The sequence below is a fragment of the Equus asinus genome, chromosome 4 (assembly GCF_041296235.1).
Source record: "Equus asinus isolate D_3611 breed Donkey chromosome 4, EquAss-T2T_v2, whole genome shotgun sequence".
NCBI classification, from domain to species: Eukaryota; Metazoa; Chordata; class Mammalia; order Perissodactyla; family Equidae; genus Equus; species Equus asinus.
Genome location: NC_091793.1, coordinates 69,939,188 through 69,964,759, shown reverse-complemented (window position 1 = coordinate 69,964,759; position 25,572 = coordinate 69,939,188). Strand labels below are relative to the sequence as shown.

General features: G+C 39.5%; 1 protein-coding gene across 1 annotated transcript in view; it reads right to left on the bottom strand.

Moving 5' to 3' along the window:
• PTPN4 (protein tyrosine phosphatase non-receptor type 4) overlaps positions 1 to 25,224 on the bottom strand; it is a 204,936-nt gene extending 179,712 nt beyond the window's left edge. The window contains exon 1 of the mRNA XM_070507486.1: positions 24,777 to 25,224. The gene's annotated coding sequence lies outside the window, so the exon portion shown is untranslated. The remainder of the gene's footprint in view (positions 1 to 24,776) is intronic.
• Positions 25,225 to 25,572: the final 348 nt, after the last annotated feature.

Genomic DNA, 25,572 nt, shown 5'->3' with positions numbered 1-25,572 from the left:
AGGGACACATCTAGATCGCCGCCCTCAAGGAGCTCACATCTAGCTGGAGAAAGAGATTTTAAATAATTCAGTCAAATAATATACTAAAACAGAGTGAAACAAACTGGTTTAGTGAGTCAAAGAACTACTGTCACTTTCTCCTGTCTGCAGCTCATTGCCTAAACATGAAAAACAACTTCAGCAGCCGCTAGTTCTTTCACTCTCTCTCCCTTCTACTTTCTAAATTTCTGTTCTTTAGTCTCTTCTATATGAGATTCCAACAGGAAAGCTGATGTTTCCTAAGTGCCACTGGCTAATGAAGACGTTCTATTTCTTCCTGTCCAAGAGGGCAAGCCGTGGAGCGGATGTGTCCTCATTCAGGCTTCAGTGCTCCTTTCTTCTTCAGCAAAAATTATTTTCTTTCAGTTAAGGGTTTAGTGTACAGCATTTTTTACATGAAAAAAAAGAACGCTGGCTTCTAGAGTTTTTACCCTTCTTTTAGAAAGCAAGTGTTTCATATAAGCAGTTTTCTTTGTAACTGAACACAAAAAAAATAAGAGTTTATAGCACGTAAATGTTTAACAAAATGTTCTAAACCACAGGTGGAGATCCAGTGGCTATGAAATCAACTTACTGGATCAAAACCAATACTTTTTTTTTAACAAAATAGAACAGAATAAAATAGAAGCTTTCGAGAGCATGATGTAAAACGTATCTCTTACTGTGATTTAAAGTCTAAATAGCAGGAGAGCCAATGACTTTATATCGGCTCATAATATCCATCCAATCCTATTACCTCATACCTATTTGCAGGAGTCCTTACATCTGTTGCAAAGAACTGATTATCAGTCTTTCACAAAGTTTGATTAAAAGAAGAGAAGGGGCTTGGCAGAGGCCAAAACTAAAGAAATACAAACTCTTAGTATACATGGGAAGTAATACTGCTCAATAGTTAAGACTGTGGCTCAGGAATCAGACTGTTTTAAGGTAAAAATCCTTACCACCTTTACGATCTTGGACAGTTATTAAACCACTCTGTGCCTCAGTTTCCTCGCCTACCACATGAGTTGATCTGAGGATTAAATGAGATAATACATGAGAAGACCTTAGCACAGTGCCTGACACTTAAAAGTACCTAATGTGTGTCAGCAGTTATTATCGTCATATTAGGTACTGCCTCTCTAAATATTCAAACCTGACTTTAGGAAAAATTTGAAAACACATATTATGCTTTTATTAAAATATTCTAGTTATACTAGAATTACAACAGAGTACTGATTATTAAATGCCTCAGAAACCTGAGAATGTCCAAGAAACACCAGTAATCCAGTTGGATGGAAAAAATCCATCAGGGGAACAGCAACAAAGTTGGAAAGACATCTGCGACTGTACTGTGGAGAAGGTGCAGTAATCTGGGCATCAGTGGCATACTCCAGGGGTCAGCAAACCTTGGCCCATAGGCCAAATCTGCTGTTTTTTGGCCACGAGTTAAGAATGGTTTTTACAACGACCGTTGGCAATTGATCTCATGACAGGGAACACTAACTTTGAACCCCACTTAAGTGAAATGTTATCCCATAAAAAAGAATTCCATTCTTCTCATTAGTAGACCAATACAACAAAATATTATATTCAATTATTATATTTTTATTTCATCAATAAAAATGTGTGAAGTTTTTAAAAAATAAAAGTCTCAAATCAGTGTCTATATATCTCATAACATATCTCATAACGAGCTAGATAGGGAGAAGCAACACAAACACATCAACTAACAAAACAAGATAAAAGCCCCTGCCTCTATGGAGTGTCTGTGCTTCCACGCTTGGGGATCTTAGAACCCCATATAAGGAACTGCTGACCTACACAATTATTCCGTAAACAATTATGCTAGCACAGACCAAAAAACATAAAACAGCCACTTGCAAGGTGGGTCACAATATCAGAATCACCTGGGAGAACTTTTCCAAATCACAAAATCCTTCCCAGTGAAGATTTTCCCATTTCCCCAGTAGCTTCTATAGTAAGCCACCGTAACTGATCACAGTGTGTCTTGGGCGGGAAAAGGTAAGAAAAGATGGAAATGAAAATCAACCAAGTACAGAGATTTTTAAAATTCCAATGTGAATAAAGCAATTTAGAAATCCTTGGAGTTTGTGAAAATATTTTACACCCACACAATAAGAAATATCTAAAAAAGAAACAGACAAAAAGAACACCAACAATTACTTTAAAAACTGACATTTCCCAAATAATTTTAATTTCCTTGGAAAAGTCATTCATTCTATTCACTCAGAGTATAGTCATTATTAATTGGCACACATTCCATGTGAGGCACTGTGCATACCAGGGACTACCAGGAGTGAGGTTTGGAGAGGTAGACAGGGACAGAACCTGAGTTTAGATTTTATCTTACAGGCAGATGGAGAGGCAATAAAATGTTCTGACCAGGAGTGTAATGTGATTGGATGTCCATGTTAAGTCACTGGCTACAGTGCAGAGGAGGACTGAAAAGGGCAAGAACAAGGGCAGAATGCACTTTAAGGAAAGTATTGTAAAAGTCCAGATGAGACATAATGAGCTTTTTCATTTAAATCATCCCCAAAAGTTTCAGAAGCTTTGTCCAAGCTTCATATTGCCAAACTGAAGCTCAGGTGGTGCTAGGGCTACAACAGGGAAAATCAGGGGAGAAAGGGAAACTCAATGGTGATGATGAGAGGTGATCCAGACAGGCAGTGAGAAAGTGGAATCCACAGCCGATAGAAGCAGGCGACAGGCTGTGATCCAAGCAAACGGGACCTTAGTTGCAGAGGTCAGATGAGCAAGCAGTATCCCAGCAATCGGGAAAAACACAATAGGGAAACACGTCTGATCTCATGGTTCTTGATCAAAGGCTTATAGCAGACAGTAGAGAGCTCCAGCTCAAGACCAGAGTCCAGGAATTCAAAAATAGACAGAAAATAGGACAGCAGCAGCAAAGACACAGATTTCCAACTCAAATTAACCTACTTTCACAACCTGAATCTGCCATTTTCTAGCTGTGAAAGTCTGGACAACTCAGCTTTTTGAGCCTGACCTTCTTCATCTATAAGAAGGGGTTAACACTACCTACTCCACAGGGTTGCTGGGAGAAAAAATGAGATAGCACACCTTAAAACATCCAGTAGAGTTCAACAAATATTAGTTTCATCCCTTTCTCTTTTTCTTCCATTTCTCACCTAAGCTATGCAAATAAGGAAGTCTTCTGCTTGGCCACAAAGTCTGAAAGGCTTATCCTACTAGGCGTCAGAGGACTTAGGTGAAGAAAGTAAGGCAGGTCGTTAATGCAAAATGTCTCACGGGAGCACTAGTTTGTACAGAAGAGAAGAAAGTAAATGGGTTACACAAATAAAATTGCCTAAAAAACTGAAGTAGAGTAAAAGTTTAAATAAGCAGAATTAGTTACTCTAATAGTATATCCACACAATAGAAGATGTCACTATATACAAAAAGAAAGAAAGGAAAAAGGGGGAGCTTTCTGCATATTGAAGTCAAAGGATCTCCAAGGGACATTCTAAACTTAAAAATTATCACATAAAAAATAACATATGGGGCTGGCCCCGTGGCCGAGTAGTTAAGTTAATGCGCTCCACTTTGGCAGCTCAGGGTTTCACCAGTTCAGATCCTGGGCACGGACATGGCACCACTCATCCATATGCCAGAACTAGACAGACCCACAACGAAAAATATACAACTATGTACTGGGGGGCTTTGGGGAGAAAAAGGAAAAAGAAAAAAATCTTTAAAAGAAAATTAATACAATATGCTACCTGCTACACAGAGAGGCGGGGGGGAACAGTAATCTGTATTTATATTTTGTTTCTATTTGCATAAATACTGGTAAGATATACAAAAAATAAAAGTGGTTACCTATAGAGAGCAAGGAAGGGAGGGATAGACAGAGATGAGTCATACTGAGACATCTCAATATATATACTTTTCATATTATTTTGAAATTTCAACCAAGTAGCTATATTACCAATTTAAAAAAAGAAATAAAATTTAAATAAATTTTAAAAATACTTGAGAAGTCTGAATGTTCTGATAATATATTCTGCTACACTTATTAATTAGGACCTATCTGTACCTATTTTAGCTATACACTAACATACGGTTAACTATGATTAACTTGTACACAATTCTTAACTGTCTAACAGATTTTAAGTTCCTCCAAAGAAAGAAGTATAATCTCCTTGAGGATAAAGATCATGTCTTGTTCATTCTGTAAGTTCCACTGCCAAGCACAGTGCCTGGTGCCTGGCTGGTACTCAAAGAATACATTAAATTGACGCTGGATGGTCCAAATGCTTCCTTGTGAAGTCACCTCCAATTCTGGATATAATCTCTAATTTTATTGCTGGTGACTTGTCTATAAACAAGAATACACTTAAAATATATGACTTTATAAAAATGAGAGAAGCTCTTAATTAACAATTGTTTAACAAAAGGCAACATATAAGTTTAACTAGTAATAAAAATAAGCTATGTACTGGGGGGCTTTGTGGGAGAAGAAAAAAAATAAGAATGGCAAAAGATGTTAGCTCAGGTGCCAGTCTTTAAAAAATACAAAAAATAAATAAGATTAACAATGACCCCAGAATTACTCCAAAGACCCATCATCAGATGGCAATCATTTGAAATGGGGGCAGGGAGCTAGCCCAGACACCTATCAAAGTTCATTCTGGACATTTCTTTGATAATAGATGTTGCTACATAGTTTCACTTACTCATCTTTCAAAACACCACTATAGTTTCTTTCTCTTAACCCCCAAAATGTTAAGATGTATATAAACTTGAAAAAAGAAAAAAAAGATACACTTCTTGATTCTGTCCCCTATTCTTCCATGACCCAAGAGATCTTCCTTCTTCCCTTTATGACCAAATTTCCTAGAATTGTCTAGTCTATATCCACTGTACGTCTAGTTTCCTCAATTTAGTTTCCTATCACACCTCTCTACTGTAACTCTTCTGCTAAAACAATAAATCTCAAATTTAGCATACCTCAGAATAACCATAGCAGCATTTAAGCAGATTTCCCATGTGACCACCTCCCCTTTCCTCACTCACAGTCTTAAGAATCTATAAGGTGTGAGATGACACCTGGGGAATTGATATTCTTAATCACTGTCTCATTTGACTCTGACACAGGTGGCCTGCCTGAACACACTTGAAAACCAACTTGCTAAGGTCATCAATAACTTTCCAATAGTCAAATTCAAAGCACTTTTGTTATGTCTTTCAGCAACACCTGACACCTCCCTGAAACTCCTTCCTTCATCAGCTTCTACCACACAACTAGACTCTCCTCTCTCTCTCACCACCATTCAGTCTTCTTCACTGACTTCTTCACTTCTGAGAGCCTTTAACCATTAAATGATGGCTGTTGCAGACTCTGTCAATGACCCTCTTCTTAACTTTACACACACTTCAGAAGCAGTAAGTCAGACCCAATTCTTCAACTACCACCTATACCAACCCTAATTCCTGCTACTTTGAATTTCAGACTGTTTTCAGGTAGTCAGAGGCTATGCAGAATAGGAGGGGGAAAAAAAGATGCTTCAGCATCACAGAAATCTGAATTGAAAATATTTTCTCTGCCATTTATGTACTAACATGCTCAAAGTCATACACTTCTCTGAAATTTCAGCTTTGTTCTCCTTTAAAACTGGAGATAGACTGATGTCATCGTCATGGTAGAGTGAGCACTTCCCTTAGACTATCCCCTCTAAGGTACAATGAAAAGGACATTCATAAATCAACAGAGAACAGTCACACAACACAACAGACATCTGAGAGGCCCATGCAGCCATGTCTCTGAAGGTGGAGGAGCTGGATGCTCTGGGAGGCAGTGGAAGGAGGTAAGGGGATATCATCTCCCTCCCCTAATGGCAGCGACCTAGGGCAGGGACCATGCCAGGCTCTGAGTGGAGAAGGGGGAGGGGCAGCTCTCCACAGGAACACCTTACCTCTCCAAAGTGCCACTCAGCTGTGGAAAAGCTCCACACAGAAAAGGCTAAGCTACTGTGGGGTGTCTTCATCAAACCAACACCCCGGGAGGGCAGACAGCAAGGGCAGAAGGAGAACACCCCTGTGATCTGGCATGTGAAAGAAAGCTCCCCTACCCTTGCCTGGTGTACCAGCTCAGCTGGTCGGTCAGAGCAAGGGAACCCCAAGAGAGCATCTGTGCATATGTTAGCAAAGCTGCAGCTATTGCATAAGGGCAATTGCATATGGGCCCTGTCAGCACAGATTCCAAAGGACAGGCACACCTGCCAGAGGTCACAGTGGGCTCAGAATACACAGGTCCTGCCCCCCTCCCAGTGGCAGCAAGTGGAATCTGCAACAAGGTACTACCAATATGCAAAGGCACAAATCAACCCCATCAAATAATATGGGAATGTATAATACTCCAAACCAGAAGGAGAATTGCAAGCACCCAGAAAACAATCCTGCAGGCACAAAAATTTACAATCTAAATGACAGAGAATTCAAAATAGCTGTCATAAAAAAAACTCAACAACCAACAAGAAAACTCAGACAGTTCAATGAAATCAGGCATAAAATTAATGAACAGAGACAATTCTTTACAAAAGAAATTGAAACTGGTGACGTCAGCAACATGGCGCATTGAGCTCACCCGGGACTCTCTCCCCTCCAAATTACAACTAAAAATAGCAACTGCTTTGCAACCAAAAAAAAACTCCTAATAACAGAAATCATCAGGGACCCATAGGAGCCGAACGACAGAGGGCGGAAAGGCTGGAGCCGCCCTCGGGGAAGCTGGAACAGGTTAAGAGAGAACTTCGCTCCCTCCCCTAGAGACTGGGAACGCTGAGGCAGGTGAGGGAAGGAGCGTGGGAGGGGCCACAGGTCCGCAGGATCCAGGACTCCTACCGCCTGTACAGCTGAAACCCTCTAACGGGGGAAAGCTTTCGCGTGGGGGAACCCCATCAAGCCAGGGCCCTGGGAAACCACAGAGCAAGAGCTGACCGGAATCCAGGTCTGCGCACGAGAGAAAGTGACCCCCTCCCCCAACACCCACTGGGCACCGCCATCATGGCTGAAGGCAGAGGGCTCAGAACACACGGCTCTCGACCCCCATCTAGTGGTGACAGGCTGTAACTGAAACCGAATAATAGCATCATGAGCAAAAACCACTCTTCTAACCTTCAGCAATTTACAAAAGCTCCAGTCCAAAATGAAAACAATAAAAAATACAAAAGTATGTCCTGAGGACTTGAAAATAGGTAAACTAAGTGAAAATGAATTCAGAATAGCTATCGTCAAAAAAGCTCAATGAGATGAGAGGAAATATAGAGAAACAAGTCAACAAGTTCTGCAGTTACTTCGCAAAAGAGATCGAAACTATAAAAAACAATCAAAAATACTAGAGATTAAAAGTACAATGGATCAGATAAGACAGAATACAGATTCCCTGAATGCCCGCGTAGACACCACAGAGGAGCAAATTAGCATAATTGAAGACAGACAGGCTGAAAGGCTCCAGAGGAAGAAAGACAACTAAGAACTTAAAAAACTAAAGAAAATCTCCGAGAAATAGCGGACTCAATGAGAAAATGCCACTTAAGAATACTCAGAATTCCTGAGGGCATGGAAAAGGAAAATGGAGCAGAAAGTGTGCTCAACGAACTAACAGAAGAAAACTTCCCAACTCTAGGGATTGAGAGAGAAATGTGTGTGGAGTAAGCTTTCAGATCGCCTAGATCTGTCAATGTAAAAAGACCTACTGCTAGGCATATAGTAGTAAAAGTGGCAAAAACGAATGACAAAGAACGAATACTCAAGGGAGCAAGGCAGAAGAAAATAACCTACAAAGGAACCCCTATCAAACTTTCAGCAGATTTCTCTACAGAAATCTTACAAGCTAGAAGAGATTGAAATGACATATTCAAAACTCTAAAGGATAAAAATCTTCAGCCAAGAATACTCTATCCAGCAAAAACATCCTTCAGATATGAGGGAGAAATTAAATCTTTTACAGACAGACAAAAGCTAAGGGACTTCATAGCCATAAGACCTCCACTACAAGAAATCCTCAAGAGGGCTCTCATACCTGAAAAAAGAAAAAAGGGAGAAAGGGGTCACAAAACAAAGAGTAGTGAGATAAACAGAATCAGAACAGGATAGCAAATATTCAACTATAGCATTAGGATAAAGGGAAGTAAATCACTAAAGCAAAAACAATCTTATCATTCTAACCACAAACTCACAACACAGTTGGACTAAGAGATGAAAATAATAATGTAGGGGTGAAGGAGAAAAGGGACTGAATCAGTCTAGGCTAAGTAAGTAAGACACCACCAGAAAATGGACTGTGTTATACATGAGATTCTGAATACAAACGTAGGGTAGCCACTAAACTAAAAAACAGGACAGAGACACAAAACATAAAATAAGGAAAAAAATCTAAGAAACCCAGCATAAGAAATTGCAGAAGTCAATGGCTAGGCTAAAACACACAGGACAAGAAACAAAGGAAACACAGGAAAACAAGCAACAGAATGACAGCATTAAGCGCTCATGCATCAAGACTCACCCTCAACGAAAACAGATTGAACTCTCCAATAAAAAGACACAGAGTGGCAAAATGGATTAAAGAACAAGATCCAACAATTTGTTGCCTCCAGCAAACACACCTCACCTCCAAGGACAAACACAGGCTCAGAGTGAAGGGGTGGAAGACAATACTCCAAGCTAATAGCAAACAAAAGACAGTAGGTGTCACAATGCTTATAGCACACAAAACAGACTTCAATAAGGCAGGTAAAGAGAGACGTAGAGAGCCAATATATAATGATCAAAGGGACACTTCATCAAGAAGAAATAATGCTTATAAATATCTATGCACCCAACACAGGAGCACCGAAGTTCAGAAAGCAACTATTAACAAACCTAAAAGAAGATATCAAAATTAACACAATAACAGGAGGGGACCTCAACACCCCACTCACATCAATGGACAGATCATCCACGCAGACAACCAACAAAGAAACAGTGGAGCTAACGAAAAGCTAAAACAGTTGGACTTAATAGACATATATAGAACATTCCATCCAAAAACAGGAGAATACACATTCCTCTCAAGTGCACGTGGAACATTCTCAAGGATAGACCATATGTTGGGAAACAAGGCAAGCCTCTACATATTTAAAAAAATTGAAATAATAACAAGCATCTTCTCCGATCATAATGCTATAAAGCTAGAAATTAATTACAAGAAAAAAGCTGAGAAAGGGACAAAGATGTGGAGACTAAACAATATGCTATTGAACAAGCAATGGATCGTTGAAGAAATTAAAGAAGAAATAAAAAAATTTCTGGAGACAAATGAAAGTGATAACATGCCATACCAACTCATATGGGATACAGCAAAAGCTGTATTAAGAGGAAAATTAATCACAATACAGGCACATCTTAACAAACAAGAAAAATCTCAAATAATCAATCTTAAACTACACCTAACTGTATTAGAGAAAGAAGAACAAACAAAGCCCAAAGTCAGCAGTAGGAGAGAAATAATAAAAATCAGAGCAGAAATAGATGCTATTGAGACAAAAAAAGGCAGTAGAAAGGATCAATGAAGCAAAAAGCTGGTTCTTTGAGAAAATAAATAAAATTGAAAAACCCCTAGCCAGACTTACAATGAATAAAAGACAAAGCTCAAACAAACAAAATCAGAAATGAAACAGAAGAAATAACAACAGACTCCGCAGAAATACAACGGAATACAAGAGAATTCTACGAAAAACCACATGCCAAAAAAATGGATAACCTAGAGGAAATGGATAAATACTTAGACTCCTACAATCTCCCAAAGCTCACTCAAGAAGAAGCAGACAATTTGAACAGACCAATCATAAGGAAAGAGATTGAAACAGCAATCAAAAGCATCCCAAAGAATAAAACCCCAGGACCAGATGGCTTTCCTGGGGAATTCTACCAAACTTTCAGAGAGGATTTAATACCTATCCTTTTCAAGCTATTCCAAAAAATTAGGCACGATGGAACACTTCCTAACACGTTCTACGAGGCCAAAATCATGCTGATACCAAAGCCTGACAAGGACAGCATGAAAAAGGAGAACTACAGGCCAATATCACTGATGAACATAGATGCAAAAACTCTCAACAAAATTTTGACAACCCGAAATCAGCAATTCATCAAAAAGATCACACATCATGATCAAGTGGGATTCATACCAGGGACACAGGGATGGTTCAACATCCACAAATCAAGCAATGTGATACACCACATCAACAAACTGAGGAATAAAAACCACATGATCATCTCAATAGATGCAGAGAAAGCATTTGACAAGATCCAACAGCCATTTATGATAAAAACTGAACAAAATGGGCATAGAAGAGAACTACGTCAACATAATAAAAGCTATATATGACAACCCAACAGCCAATATCATACTCAATGGGCAAAAACTGAGCACAATCCCCCTGAAAACAGGAACGAGACAAGGATGGCCTCTATCACCACTCATATCCAACATAGTGCTGGGGATTTTGGCCAGAGCAATTAGGCAAGAAAAAGGAATAAAAGGAATCCAAATAGGGAGGGAAGAAGTGAAACTCTTGCTTTTTCAGACAACATAATCTTATATATAGAAAACCCCAAAGAATCCATTGGAAAACTTTTAGAAGTAATCAACAACTACAGCAAACTTGCAGGGTATAAAATCAATTTAAATAAATCAGTAGGATTTCTATACTCTAATAATGAGCTAACAGAAGAAGAACTCAAGAACACAATACCATTCACAATCGCAACAAAAAGAATAAAACACCTCTGGGTGAATTCAACTAAGGAAGTGAAAGACCTATACAACAAAAACTACAAGGCTTTCCTGAAAGAAATGGATGATGACATAAAGAGATGGAAAGACATTCCATGTACATGGATTGGAAGAATAAATATAGTTAAAGTATCCATTCTACCTAAAGTAATCTACAGATTGAACGCCATCCCAATCAGAATCCCAATGACATTCTTACAGAAATAGAACAAAGAATCCTAAAATCCATATGGGGCAACAAAAGACCCTGAATTGCTAAAGCAATCCTGAGAAAAAACAACAAAGCTGGAGGCATCACAATCCCTGACTTCAAAACATACTACAAAGCTGCAGTAATCAAAACAGAATGGTACTGGGACAAAAACAGGTGTACAGATCAATGGAACAGAATTGAAAGCCCAGAAATAAAACCACACATCTATGGACAGCTAATCTTCGACAAAGGACCTGAGGGTATACAATGGAGAAAAGAAAGTCTTTTCAACAAATGGTGCTGGGAAAACTGGAAAGCCACATGTAAAAGAATGAAAATTGACCATTCTTTTTCACCATTCACCAAAATAAACTCAAAATGGATCAAAGACCTAAAGCTGACACCTGAGACCATAAGGCTCCTAGAAGAAAATGTAGGCAGTACACTCTTTGACATCAGTATTAAAAGGATATTTTCAGACGCCATGTCTTCTCAGACAAGGGAAACAATAGAATAAACAAATGGGACTTCATCAGACTAAAGAGATTCTTCAAGGCAAAGGAAAACAGGATTGAATGAAAAAAATAACACACTAACTAGGAAAAAATATTTGCAAGTAATATATCCGACAAAGGCTTAATATCCATAATATATAAAGAACTCACACAACTCAACAACAAAAAATCAAACAATCTGATCAAAAAATGGGCAGGAAACATGAACAGACATTTCTCCAAGAAGATATACGATGGCCAACAGGCACACGAAAAGATGTTCATCATCGCCGATCATGAGGGAAATGCAAATCAAAACTACACTAAGATATCACCTTACACCCATTAGAATGGCAAAAATAACTAAAACAAATAGTAACAAATGTTGGAGAGGTTGTGGAGAAAAAGGAACCCTCATGCACTCCTGGTGGGAATGCAAACTGGTGCAGCGACTAGGGAAAACAGTATGGAGATTTCTCAAAAAATTAAAAATTGAACTAGCATACGATCCAGCTATCACACTACTGGGTATCTATCCAAAGAGCTTGAAGTCAGCAATTCCAGAAGTCCCAACCACCGCAATGTTCACTGCAGCATTATTTACAATACCCAAGATGCGGAAGCAACCTAAGTGCCCATCAACAGATGACTGGATAAAGAAGGTGTGGTATATAGATACAATGGAATAATACTCAGGCATAAAAAAGAACAAAATCGTCCCATTTGCAACAACATGGATGGACCTTGAGAGAATAATGTTCAGCGAAATAAGCCAGACAGAAAAGGACAATCTCTGTATGACTCCACTCATATGAGAAATGTAAAAATGTAGAGAAAGAAAACAGATTAGTGGCTACCAGGGGAAAGGTGGGGTGGGGTTGGGAACAAAGGGTGAAGGGGTGCACCTACAACACAACTGACAGACAATAATGTAAAACTGAAACTTCAGAAGATTGTAACCTATCATTAACTCAATTAGAAAAAAAAGAAATTGAAACTACAAAGAAAAACCAATCAGAAATGTTTGAGATGAAAAACACAAAGAATAAAATAAAGCAAAAGCTGGAGTCCTTGAATAACTGAGTTGATATTAAGGGAGGACAGAATTAGCAATTTGGAGGACAGAAATACAGAAATGCTTCCAACGGAGGAAGAGGGAACTATGGCTAAAAAGGAATGAAGAAATTCTCAGAGGAATATCCGAGTCAACTAAGAAATGCAACATAAGTATTACAGGTATTCCAGAGGGAGAAGAGAGGAAGAAAGGAGCAGAAAGCTTGTTCAAAGAAATAATAGGTGAGTGGCCGGCCCGGTGGCGCAGCGATTAAGTCTACACATTCCACTTCGGTGGCCTGGGGTTCGCTGGTTTGAATCCTGGGTGCCGACATGGCACCACTTGGCAAGCCATGCTGTGGTATGCATCCCACATATAAAGTAGAGGAAGACGGGCATGGATGTTAGCTCAGAGCCAGTCTTCCTCAGCAAAAAGAGGAGGATTGGCAGCAGATGTTATCTCAGGGCTAATCTTCCTCCAAAAAAAAAAAAAGAAAGAAAGAAATAATAGGTAAGAACTTCCCAAACCTGGGGAAGGAGCTGGAATTAAAAATAAAAGAAGCTAATAGAACTCCTATATAAAAAGACCTTCTCCAAGGCATATACTAGTAAAACTGGCAAAAGTCCATGACAAAGAAAAAACATTAAGGGCCACAAGACAGAAAAAAAACAACTTACAAAGGAACCCCTATCAGGCTTTCAGTGGCTTTCTCAGCAGAAACCTTAGAGGCTAGGAGAGAGTGGAATGATATGTTCAAAATTCTGAAACATAATGGCTTTCAGCAAAGGATACTCTATCTAGTGAAAACATCCTTCAGATATGAGGGCGAAATAAAAACTTTGCCAGATAAACAAAAGCTGAGGGAGTTCATCTCCACAAGACTACCCTACAAGAAATGATCACGAAGGCCCTCCTACCTAAAAAAAAAAAGGGGGGGGGGGGTTTTACAAAACCTCAAGCAAGGAAATAAACAGGCAGACAAAATAAGAAAATGGTAGCTATCAGAACAAGTTAGCAAACACTTAATTGTAACATTAAAGATAAACAGAAGGAAAACATCAAAAATAACTATACTCTCATTTTAACCACAAACTCACAGCACAAAATGGAGTAAGTTGTGACAAAAATAACTTAGAAGGGGAAGAGGAGAGGAATGGAATCTGCTTAGACTAAGGGAAAAAGAGGCTATCAGAAAATGGACAATCTCATCTATGCAATTTTTTATACAAACTTCACGGTAACCACTAAAAATGCAATCAGAACAAAGACACAAATGATAAAAAAAAAAGACAAAACTGAGAAAACCATCAGACAGAACTACAAACTGAATGGGTAGTCCAAAATAAACGTTACAAGAAACAATGGAAATACAGAACAACCAGAAAACAAGTGATAAAATGGCAGCATTGAGCCCTCATATAGCAATAATCACTCTAAATATAAATGGATCGAATTCTCCAATCAAAAGACAGAGAGCAGCCGGACAGATTAAAAGGAAAAAGACCCAACAATATGCTGCCTCCAGGAAACACATCTCAGCTGTAAAGACAAACACAATCTCAGAGTGAAGGGATGAAAAACAATACTCCAAGCTAATGGTAAACAACAGAAAGCAGGTCTTGCCATACTAATATCAGACAAAGTCAACTTCAAGATAAAGAAGACAATGAGAGACAAAGGGGGCAGTACACAATAATAAAAGGGACACTCCATCAAAACAATATAACACTTATAAATATATATGTACCCAACACAGGATCACCAAAGTACATAAAGCAACTATTAACAAACCTAAAAGGAGATATTAATAACAACACAATAATAGTAGAGAACCTTAAGATTCCACTTACATCAATGGATAGAACATCAGGACAGAAAGTCAACAAGGATGCAGTGGAACTGAACAAAAAACTAGACCAGATGGACTTAGTAGATATATATAGAACACACCATCCCCAAACAGAAGAATACACATTCTTCTCAAGTGCACATGGAACATTCTTAAAGACGGACCATATGTTGGGAAACAAGAAGATTGAAATCACATGAAGCATCTTTTGTGACCATAATGCTATGAAACTAGAAAAGCTGGCAAAATGACAAATAAGTGGAGACTAAACAACATGCTACTATACAACAAATGGACCGTTGAAAAAATTACAGGAGAAATCAAAAAACATCCGGCGACAGATGAAAATGAAAATACACCATACCAACTCACACAGGATGCAGCAAAAGCCATCCTAAGAGGGAAATACATAGCAATAAATGTCCAGCTTAACAAACAAGAAAAATCTCAAAGTAGCAATCTTAAACTACACCTAACAGAATTAGAAAAAGAAGAACAAAGCTCAAAGTCAACAGAAGGAGGAAAATAATAAAAATTAAGGCAGAAATAAATGAAACTGAAACCAAAAAAAAAAAAAAGAGTAGAAAGGATCAATGAAACTAAGAGCTGGTTCTTTGAGAGGATAAACAAAATTGACAAACTTTACCCAGACTCACTAAGGAATAGAGATAGAAGGCTCAAATAAATAAAATTAGAAATGAAAGAGGAGAAATTACAAAAAATACCACAAAAATACAAAGGATTATAAAAGAATACTATGAAAAACTATATGCCAAGAAATTGGATAACCTAGGAAAAATGGATAAATACGTAGACTCACACAACCTCCCAAAACTGAATCAAGAAGAAACAGAGAATCTGAATAGACCAATCACAAAGAGATTGAAACAGTAATCAAAAACCTCACAAAAAACAAAAGTCCAGGACTAGATGGCTTCTCTGGAGAATTCTACCAAACAAAGAAAATTTAATACCTACCCTTCTCAAAATATTCCAAAAAGTTGAAGGAGACGGAACACTTCCTAACACACTTTATGAAGCCAACATCACCTTCATCCCAAAGCCAGACAAGGACAACACAAAGAAGGAAAATTACAGGCCAATATCACTGATGAACACAGATGCAAAAATCCTCAACAAAACATGAGCAAACTGAGTACAGCAACGCATTAAAAACATTATATACCATGATCAAGTGGGACTTATACCAGGAACACAGGAATGGTTCAACATCTACAAAACAATCCATGTGATACACCACATTAACAAAATGAGGAACAAAAACCACATAATCATCTCAACTGATGCAGAGAAAGCATTTGACAAGATCCAATATCCATTTATGATAAAAGCCCTCAATAAAATGGGTATAGAAGGAAAGTACCTCAACATAATAAAGCCCAGATATGATAAACCCACGGCCAACATCATATTCAACAGCGGAAAACTGTAACCCACCCCTGCAAGAAGAGGAAGACGACAAGGGTGCCCACTCTCACCACTCTTAGTCAAAACACAGTACTGGAGGTTTTGGCTGAGCAATTAGGCAAGAAACAGAAATAAAGGGTATCCAAATTGGCAATGAAGAAGTGAAACTCTCACTGTTTGCAGATGACATGATTTTATATAAAGAAAACCCTAAAGAATCTACCAGAAAACTATTAAAAATAATCAACTACAGTAAAGTTGCAGGGTACAAAATCAATTTACAAAAATCAATGGTATTTCTATATATTAACAACAAACAAACAGAAAGAGAATTCAAGAATACAATCCCACATACAATATTGATAAAAAGAATAAAATATCTAGGAATAAATTTAACCAAGGAGGTGAAACACCCATAAAATGAAAACTATAAGACGTTATTGAGGGCCAGGCCTGTGGCTGAATGGTTAAGTTTGCACGCTCCACTTCGGTGGCCCAGGGTTTTGCCAGTTCGGATCCTGGGAGCAGACATGACACTACTCATCAGGCCATGCTGAGGCATCATGGACTTGACTGCATGCCCTGAGGACCCCAAACCATAGGCCTCAGAGGTGGCAGGCAAGGGATAACTAGCCTGGGATTGGGAGACTGGCACATACAAGGAGACTGAGCAAATAAGTAAATATAATGAGGAAAATGGGAGCCAATTTCTCACTGCTGGAAAAGGGATTTACAAATACACAAAGAAAGAAGCTAGAAAGACCCCTGAAGTGTTGTACTGGAATTGGATGTATTAATGTGAACTTTTTAAATACATACACATAGTTAGATATAGAAAGAAATACAGATGTGCACACATATACATGTATTTCCTAGTTCTGTCCACCCTAGAAGTGATGACATCCTAGCAGAAATGAGCACATTAAGCATCCAAATCTTGGTTTCTAAATACTTCTTCCACTAAAAGAAATCAAGATTCCTAGAAAAATACGTGGTTCCAGAGCTGGGGCAGGAAAAGTACAAAATGAGTCTGAACAACTTGTTGTGCCAGAAAGTAAAGAAATAGTCAAAGGACGGGGATGTGTCAAAAGCCACAGGAGCTATCTTGAAGGGGCTCCCACTAGCCAAATCTAGGACAATTTGCCCACCAAAATAAAATTTTATATGATAATAACTAACAAAACCCACTAAAGAGGAACAGAAATCCATGAGTACATATTGAAGTAAATGAATGAATGAATAAATGCATTAGGAAGAAGAGAAACATCTGTTTTCAATAGGAAATCAACTAATAAATGCAGATGGCAACCTTTATAGTACTGTTTGACTCAGGCAGGAGTCATCAGTAGACCCAAAAGCTGCTGGGCAGAGTTTGAGGAGGAACAGCATATTGGCACAGTCTTGGAAATCTTCCCACAAAAGAGTTACCAATTACAAAAGGAAAAATGATGACTTTATGGTAGAGAAACCTAGCAGACATGAACTTAACAAAGTGTTCAAGGTCAAACACCACCAGTGATGGGACAATACTGTATGCCACCGAGTGACACTAAGAAAAGCACACCATTTCTATGGTATTCCTGCCAATAATGCATTCATTCTGCACATGAGCAACAACCGGATGAACCAAAGTTAAGGGACATCCACAGAATAAAAAAAGTCAAGGTCATAAAACAAGAGAAATATTGACAAACTGTTCCAAACTGAAGAAGACTAAAGAGACATGACGATTACATGCAATGTGTGATCCTGAATTGGATCCTGGACCAAAAAGGAGAGACACTTTCGAGACAGTTGGAAAAATCTGAATCTGGGGATGTGAAGACAGTGTTTTACCAATGTTGATTTCCTGGTTTGGAAGTTATGTAAGAGCCCGTCCATGTTTTGGTAAAACACACTATATGACTTAGGAGTGATAGACATCATGTCTGCAACTTGCTCTCAAATGGTTCAGAAAAAGTCTAATGAAACTAGAAATGGTGCATTCCTCTGAAATGGCTGGAAGTAGGGATGAAAATGAGGGATCAGAAATGATATTAGGTAGTTTCACTGAAATTTCAGAATCCAATAAGATACAGCAGAAAGAGGGAAAGGATCAAAGACAACATCAAGGTTCCTTCTTTGGGGATCTGCAAGGGAAGGCCTCACTGAGTCCACTACAGTGAGCCAAGCATAACAAGACACTGCAGGCTGATCTTGTGTACACACACAGTATATATGTAGTACAATGTTAAAAACTGGCTAAAGTTCATGTTTAGGGACGGGGGCTTATGGGAAATCTCTGCACCTTCCCCTCAATTTTGCTGTGAATCCAGAAGTGCTCTAAAAAAGTAAATCTTACTAAAAAAAAATTTTTTAAGCTGCAAGACTAGTTCATGGAAAAGGAAATTGGTTGAAGGAGATTAGTGAGCTCTCTGTGCTGTTACTGCAGCTTTTCTGTAGGTTTCAAATTATTTCAAAATAAATAAATTTTAAAAATTCAATGAGAACTCATGACAAACTTGGTGCCTAGCAAAAATGCCTGGCTCACTACAGGTACAGGACAAAAATTATTTGGCCTTCCCTTCCCAGTTGCCCAAAGAAGAAAGCTTAGCATTATCATCAACTCTTTTCCTCTTTCCCTTATATCAAATGGACTCTCAGTTCCAGAGAAACTACCTAATCAGTTGTCAGTTCTAGTCCCAGATCCTCATCTTTATGTCCCCCTTTCTCCATTTCTGGCTCTTATTATCTCTCACCTGGACCACCGCAAGAACATCCTAACTGGTCTCCCTCTGCTCCATTTCTAACCACATCTTTGTACCAATCTTACATCCTCGCGTCATTACCTAGAAGTCAAGAGGTACCTTTCAAAATTCACATCTAATCTTATCATTCCCTTATTTAAATATGTGTAATTGCTCCCCAATGTAAATACTGATTTCCCAAGAGGCAGACTAAACACTTGTGTAGGGCACTAGCAGTGCAGGAGCACCACAAAGATATTTCTCTCTCACACACAAACACACACAACAATAAAGTAATAAATATTGGGGGGAGGGGAAGGGAAGAGAGGGGAGGAAAGAGGGAAATTCTGACTTGACCTCTTCTGTGCTTCCTTTAGGACTTGGTATAGGTTTTATTTCTGATTACATAATGGGAATGCCAGGAGTGAGTGGGGACCACAAACTTTCCAATACTTAGAGCCTCTAAAACAGTGCTTTTCCCAATCCTTTTCCCAACTTGGCACCAAAGAAAATAGTGATTCTTTTTAGCAAACTGGGACAACCCAAGGAGACTATTCAAGGTCAAAAGAAACCACCGTGGGGGATCCAATATGCCCCAGTTCCTTAGGCTGACAGCACAATGGCCAACCATTCATGGCACACCAGTGGGGAAGCTCTATTCTAAAGGTCTTAATATGAGCCCAGACAAGGATCCTCACAAGGTTTCATCTCTTACCATGGTCAAAACACACGTACAGGCACACAGATTCACACACAAAATCAGACACCAACACTTATCCCATAGACAAAGACAGACACACACAAGACAACTTGCATTTCTCCAAACACACTATGCATCCTTTCATACTTCTTTTTGTACACGCTGTTCTCTCTACCCAGATCAATTCAAATCCATCCTTCAAGACACTGTTCAAATGTCACTTCTCATTTCCCCAAGATCTTATTACACTTGTCACTCTGAATTCTGTTTGTTGACATGTGTTACCACCCTAGAATTTGAGCTCAAGGAAAAGAATCATGTCTCATTTACCTGTACACCACTGATCCCTATAACAGCATTCAAATGTTTAATTAACATATAAATGAATGTTCACTACATCATTCCCCAATAAACCAAATTTTTTCAAAATACATTAATTAAAACAACGAGGTACAATTTTACAACCCAATTAGTATTTTTTTCCAAAACAAGAACACCCACTGTTCTCTTTAAAGAGAGAGATCTGGCACAGGAATATTCAGACCACCAAACCATTATCCCAGTCCTACGATACTCACTGCAGATTTCAACAGTGGAAAGTTTAGAACAACCAAAATGTTTAACAAAAGGTAAATGACTAAATCAATCACCTGGCTGATAAATCATCTGAACGTCTAAGCAATTGTTTAAATTATACTCATGACAATGGAAACGGGAAAATAATATCAGCTACCGTTTACTGATCATCTCTTTTATTTAAAGAATCATGCTGGATGTTTTATATATATTATCCTAATCCTCACAATTCAAGGCCAAGTATTATTTTCCTAATTTCACAGACAAGGAAGTAGGCTCAGAGGTTATATAATTCATCCAAGTTTTTTGAGACCAGATTCCAACTCAGATCTGACTCCCAAGTCTGTCACCTTTTCCCTACATTGCACTGCCTCTATTACACAATGCTTCCAATATATCAAACTCAAAATTCTATCTATACCACACAACTTTATAAAAAAATCCAGACAGTTGCCAGAAAGGAAACAAAAATATCTATTAGAGTGGTGATTGAGGGTGAATGCTGTTATAGTATTTATCATTTTTTCAAATCAGTAACTTTTTAAAGTAGAATTGCTGAGCAATGTACTAAACTCATGAGGCAATACAAAGGAAACAACTCTCATTTTCCATTTTTTTACATTTTCATTAAGAACACAGAGTAGGTAATATATAAAAACTTAAGAAAGATGTACTCAACTAACTGTATCTAAACAATCATATATTAACCCCAGGGTTCCTATTACGAGGATTCAAAACCTGATCATTATAACTGTTAGTCAGCCTTCTTCCAGAAAAAGGTGAATTCTGAGGAAGACTTAAAGAGGAGACACATGGATTTGAAGGCAAGAATGTTGTAAGTGAGGAAAGAAGGGCAGAGGCAGAAACAATGTTTTCTTTTCAAGCAAAAATGAGAGAGTTAGTGAGATGTGGTTGGTGGAAAGCCTTCAAGGCCAAGCAGATACATTTGGAATTAATTTGATAAGCAGCAGGAACTGTAATTCTGAAACGGGAAGGTGGCATGCTGAAATACAGTCTTTAAAGATCCAAACTTTGTTCCAAGGTAAAATACTGCCTTTGGTTACACAAAGCCTTTGCCAAACAATTAGGGGGAAATAATCCATTATCCTTTATGTGTGCTTTACACATATGCTTCTCAAAAGAAAAACTGACTAAACAAGCAGCTTTATAAGAGGCAAGTATATGGGGGGGGGGTACTTTCGGATATAATGCTTGTGAATATTAAATACCACTGTACATTTTAGTAAGAACCATAGAACTTTAGAGCAAGAAAGGATGCTGGAGATAATCTTTTATTGACAACCTCTTCATTTTCACAACGGATTAAATTGAGGCTCAAGAACTAAAGAACTTGCCTAACATCACATATAAGCGAGTGGAAGAATTCAATACTAAAACTAGATTTTCCAGGCAGCAAGATCTAAAGCCATGTTGTCCAATATTGCAGCTACTAGCAACACCTGGTTATTTAAATTTAAACTGGTTAAAATCAAATACAATTTTAAATTCGTTCCTCGGGCACAATAGTCACATTTTGAGTGCTCCATGCCACACATGGTTAATGGCTACCATACCTGACAGTGCAGAAAGAGAGTATTTCCATCACCGCAGAAAGTTTAATTGTACGGCATGATCCAAAGAATAAGCTTCAGAGTCAGATGGACCTAGTGTGAATCCTGATCAGTAGCAGTGTGATCCCAGACAAGTTATTTAATTTCTCTTTGCCCCCATTTCGTGGGGAGAGGAGAAGCAGGGGATCAGTAACACCTACCTCACAAAGGGATCTTGAGGATGATGTGGAGTAACGGGAAAATCCCCTTTACACTGTCTGGCACATAATAGACAATAAACACTTCCCTTCTGGATCCTTTTTTCTTTCTACTCCTCTATATAACCCTCCCGTTAAAAGGTACAAACACAGTAACTCTCCCAAATTACTATCTTCCCCTCAAGATAATCCACAGCACCTCATTTTCATTCTATTCCTACAGATTTCTTCTAATACTTGTACCTCTCTTCCAGTGTTTCTACTTAGGAGTAATGAAATGAAAAATGAATGTGCGGGGAAATGCCTCTAACGAAATGAAAGAGAATGTAATAAATTTCCCATTTCCCATCCTATTTTAAACAGGACTATACTGACTGATCATGCAAAGGAAAGGAAATAAATTACACTGTTCCTAGATACTGTACTTCCACACCCATAAAGAAGATTCTACAGTACTTCTACACTACATTCCTTCTCACCATTTGTACTAACTGAATATTAAATAAAGAAATAACACCTTCCTCCTACAGTACTTTCCCAGGAAACAATAACAAGGATTTCTAGAATGCTAAACTAATCTTCGAGGTTTCACAGCTTAATCTAGTAAATGGACAAATTTAACAAATCTAGACTACAGCATATTAAAAACTTCATAACATGCACGTTATTACCCAAAAAACCAATAAAATTCAACTCAGTTTGTAACCAGTGAATTTCTGCCAATATTATATTTTATTTAGGAGCAACAATTCATATTTAGCTACATTAAATCACACAGACTTGCCATTTCTAGTGAGGGCACCAATTTTATATTCCTAATAACTAACATAAAGAATTAAAGCAGAACTTTTAAACATTTGTCTTTAAACATGCCCCAAACAAGATTTCTACATATTTTTTAGAGCTGTCTTGTTTAAAACTGACCATATTAACTCTCAAAAGGTGAAAAAAAAAGTTCTCAATAACAGCGTCTCCTTAAAATTATCTAGTAGTCTCTTACTTTGTTCCTTAAAGATAATTTACTCAAAAACATGACCACTGATGTCCCTTACAGTGTTTAGAATAAGTCGTAAATAAATACTAAATAGACAACACAGCACATTGTACTGTCACTTTACAACTGAAATTAATTACGTTTAATAGAAAAACTAAAATATTTTGAGTATACAAATCAGAGTTTAATAATAGTCTATGGGGGGGTCACGTAAGTAAAAAAAAAAAAAAGAAAGAAAAAAGTTTTATTATTGTCCCACATAAAGTACTTTATACATTTTAAAAAGTTAGGCTTCTATGCCTGAACTGATGAAATCTAATTTGTGAGAGTCTATAATTTTTTAAAGTCTTTCAATAATAATGAAGTGTACCTTGGTCACAGTAGAATAGCTCAAATGAATTTTCCTGAGGCTGCATTCTAAGTACATCTGACCCAGAAAGTATTTTTAGCAAATGTGTTCAATCAATGCTGGTTTTATGCCTAGCCTAAATTAGAAATTGGGTGTCACGAATTTAAAGTAACAATGTTACTAGGGACATTTTTAAAGACATTTAATTAGAACATAAGAAAAATCCACAAGTTTGAAACAATTCAATACCCACAGCCTAGAAGCTAAGCAGGTTAGAAAAAGAGGTAATATGAAAGTCACATCCTCATCCATTGCCGCTTTTGAGGAACCTACAATTTTCTAACAATAAACTTTAAGCTACTCAATTAATGTTAATAAAAACTGTAAAACAGTGATGGCCCCTTGCGTTTTCAAAATCTCTTACCAAATGTTTAAAACAGATTAGCTAAACCATAAATATTCCCGTGTACAAAAAAGACCATGTTTCTTATAAACCACTCAAGATCATGAATATTATGGGACCATGTACAAGTTTGAACGCAAAACAGTAACAAAGATACGTGTGCCATAAAAAAAAAGATACAGAAAAATCGCTTTTGTGGTAACTGGAGCCTAAATTTATTCTGACAAAAAATAGTGGGGTCTACAAAATGACTGCAACTCTCTTTTACCACGAGTTAGTGAAGAAGTTCCATGCAACACACCAACTTTTGCCTACAAAAAGTCTTTTTACAAAAAATCTATAGGTTGAATTTATATTCATCAAATGCAAGATTTAACTGATATATCTAGCTCTGTTCCATTAAGCACACTTTGGGCTCTGAATAATCACATACTTTAAGGTCATCTTCTCCCCTCTTCAAAAATGAAAATCTTTTTCTCTGTCACTTTAGGGTTAAAAAATCAGGACAAAAAAATGTGCTGGCTTTTACCGTTCCACAGTCTTCTTTTTACTCAAATCGTCTTTTACAAGTTGGATACACTGGCTTGGGGCGGGGGGGCGGGCGGGTTCCACCATAAACATGTTTTAAACTGTACTGTTTCAATTGGGCCCCAAAGCTGGTCACAGAAACCTAACATTACTCCATTCTCTGATTCGAAAAGCAGGTTATATATTGCAAATATACAGGTTCTCCTAGAACAAGCGCTTGAAAATCCTACAAATCGTCCTTCAACATAGTGCTGTCACTAAATAATGCAACGCCAGACATGAAACCTCCCATTCTAAGTTTCGCAGAAACATCTATACATAAATCCGTGCAACTGTAAACTGTTCCATTTTAAGGAAAACTTGGGACATGCATCGGTACGACTACTTAGCTGCATCTCAACTTTTTTTGGCCCAACCACAGGTTCTTAAATGCAAGTATACACCGGCAGAATCCTAAGAGGCTGAAAACTTTAATGGCAGGGTCAGCCTGCTCGAAGAGCACGCAGGAAGCGCTCATAGGAGCCAATTAAAAAAAATTTAAAAAGGAACCCCACCAGCAAGGAAAACTCAAGATTCTCAAGCCTCACCTCGAGTCTAGGTACCGCGGAACATCCCATCTCCGCACCCACGACCGCCCGCCCTTCTTTCGCTCACCCGTAGCGGAGATTCCAACTGTGTCCCCAGGAGCCCCGGGAGCAGAGGTCCCGGGAAGGGGAGGAGGGTGGTCGGAGCATCATCTCTTCCCTCCTTTTTCATCCACCCTGTACCTCGGCTGCCCGACCGGCTCCCTCCCCCAGCCCACAAGCCCCAGGAGCAGCCCCGCGTCCCACGCGCAGGGCCGAGAGGCCGGCGGGGACCGCGAACCTCTTACCTCCGTGTCACAGCCGCGTCCTCTCGGCTGGAGAAGAGCCTCGCGGCCCCGCGCTGCTCCACGGTCCCTCAGCGCCCCGCCAGCAGCCGCCGCCGCAGCGGCCGCGCCACGGCCCCGAGCCGCCAGCAGCGCCTCATGCTGCGGGGCCGCCGCGGGCCGCACCGCCGGGAGCGGGGAGGCGGCAGCCGGCGCGCCCGCGGGATGAGCTAATCCACACCCGCAAAGCGCCGCGGGGAGGGCAGGCCCGGCCGAACCTCCGAGCCCTCGGCCAAGACCGGGGTCTCCCTCCCCGGCTCCGGGCCGGAGTCCGCCCCTGGGCCCCGGAGTCCTGAGAGAACAATGTGGGCGCCGCAAGGCGCGGGAAAGCGCGGCGGGGCGGGCGAGCCGGGACAGCGTCTGTTTCCGAGAGCGCAGGCGGAGCTCAAGCCCCGCCGCCGCCTCCTCCTCTTCCTCCTCCTCCTCCTCCTCCTCCCCCGTCACCTCCTCCTCCCCCCTCAAGCACACCCGGTCTCCCAGGCCACCGCATAGCAACCGAACATGGCGGCTGCGCAGACGCCGCCAGTCAGCAGTCCGGAGCCGCGGCGGCCGCAACAGGAGGCGATCTCGCGAGAGGCGAAGGCGCACCCCTTCCCCGCGAGCGCAGGCTGCAGAGGTTGCACCAGCGCAAGCGGGGGGGGGGGGGGGGGGGGGGGGGGGGGGGCGCTGGTGGGGGACGCGCAGGTGCGACGGAGGCGGAACTGGGTAGGTGGGGAGGCAGGGCTGGAGGAGAGGGCGGGTCGCTGTGGCTCCGCCCCGT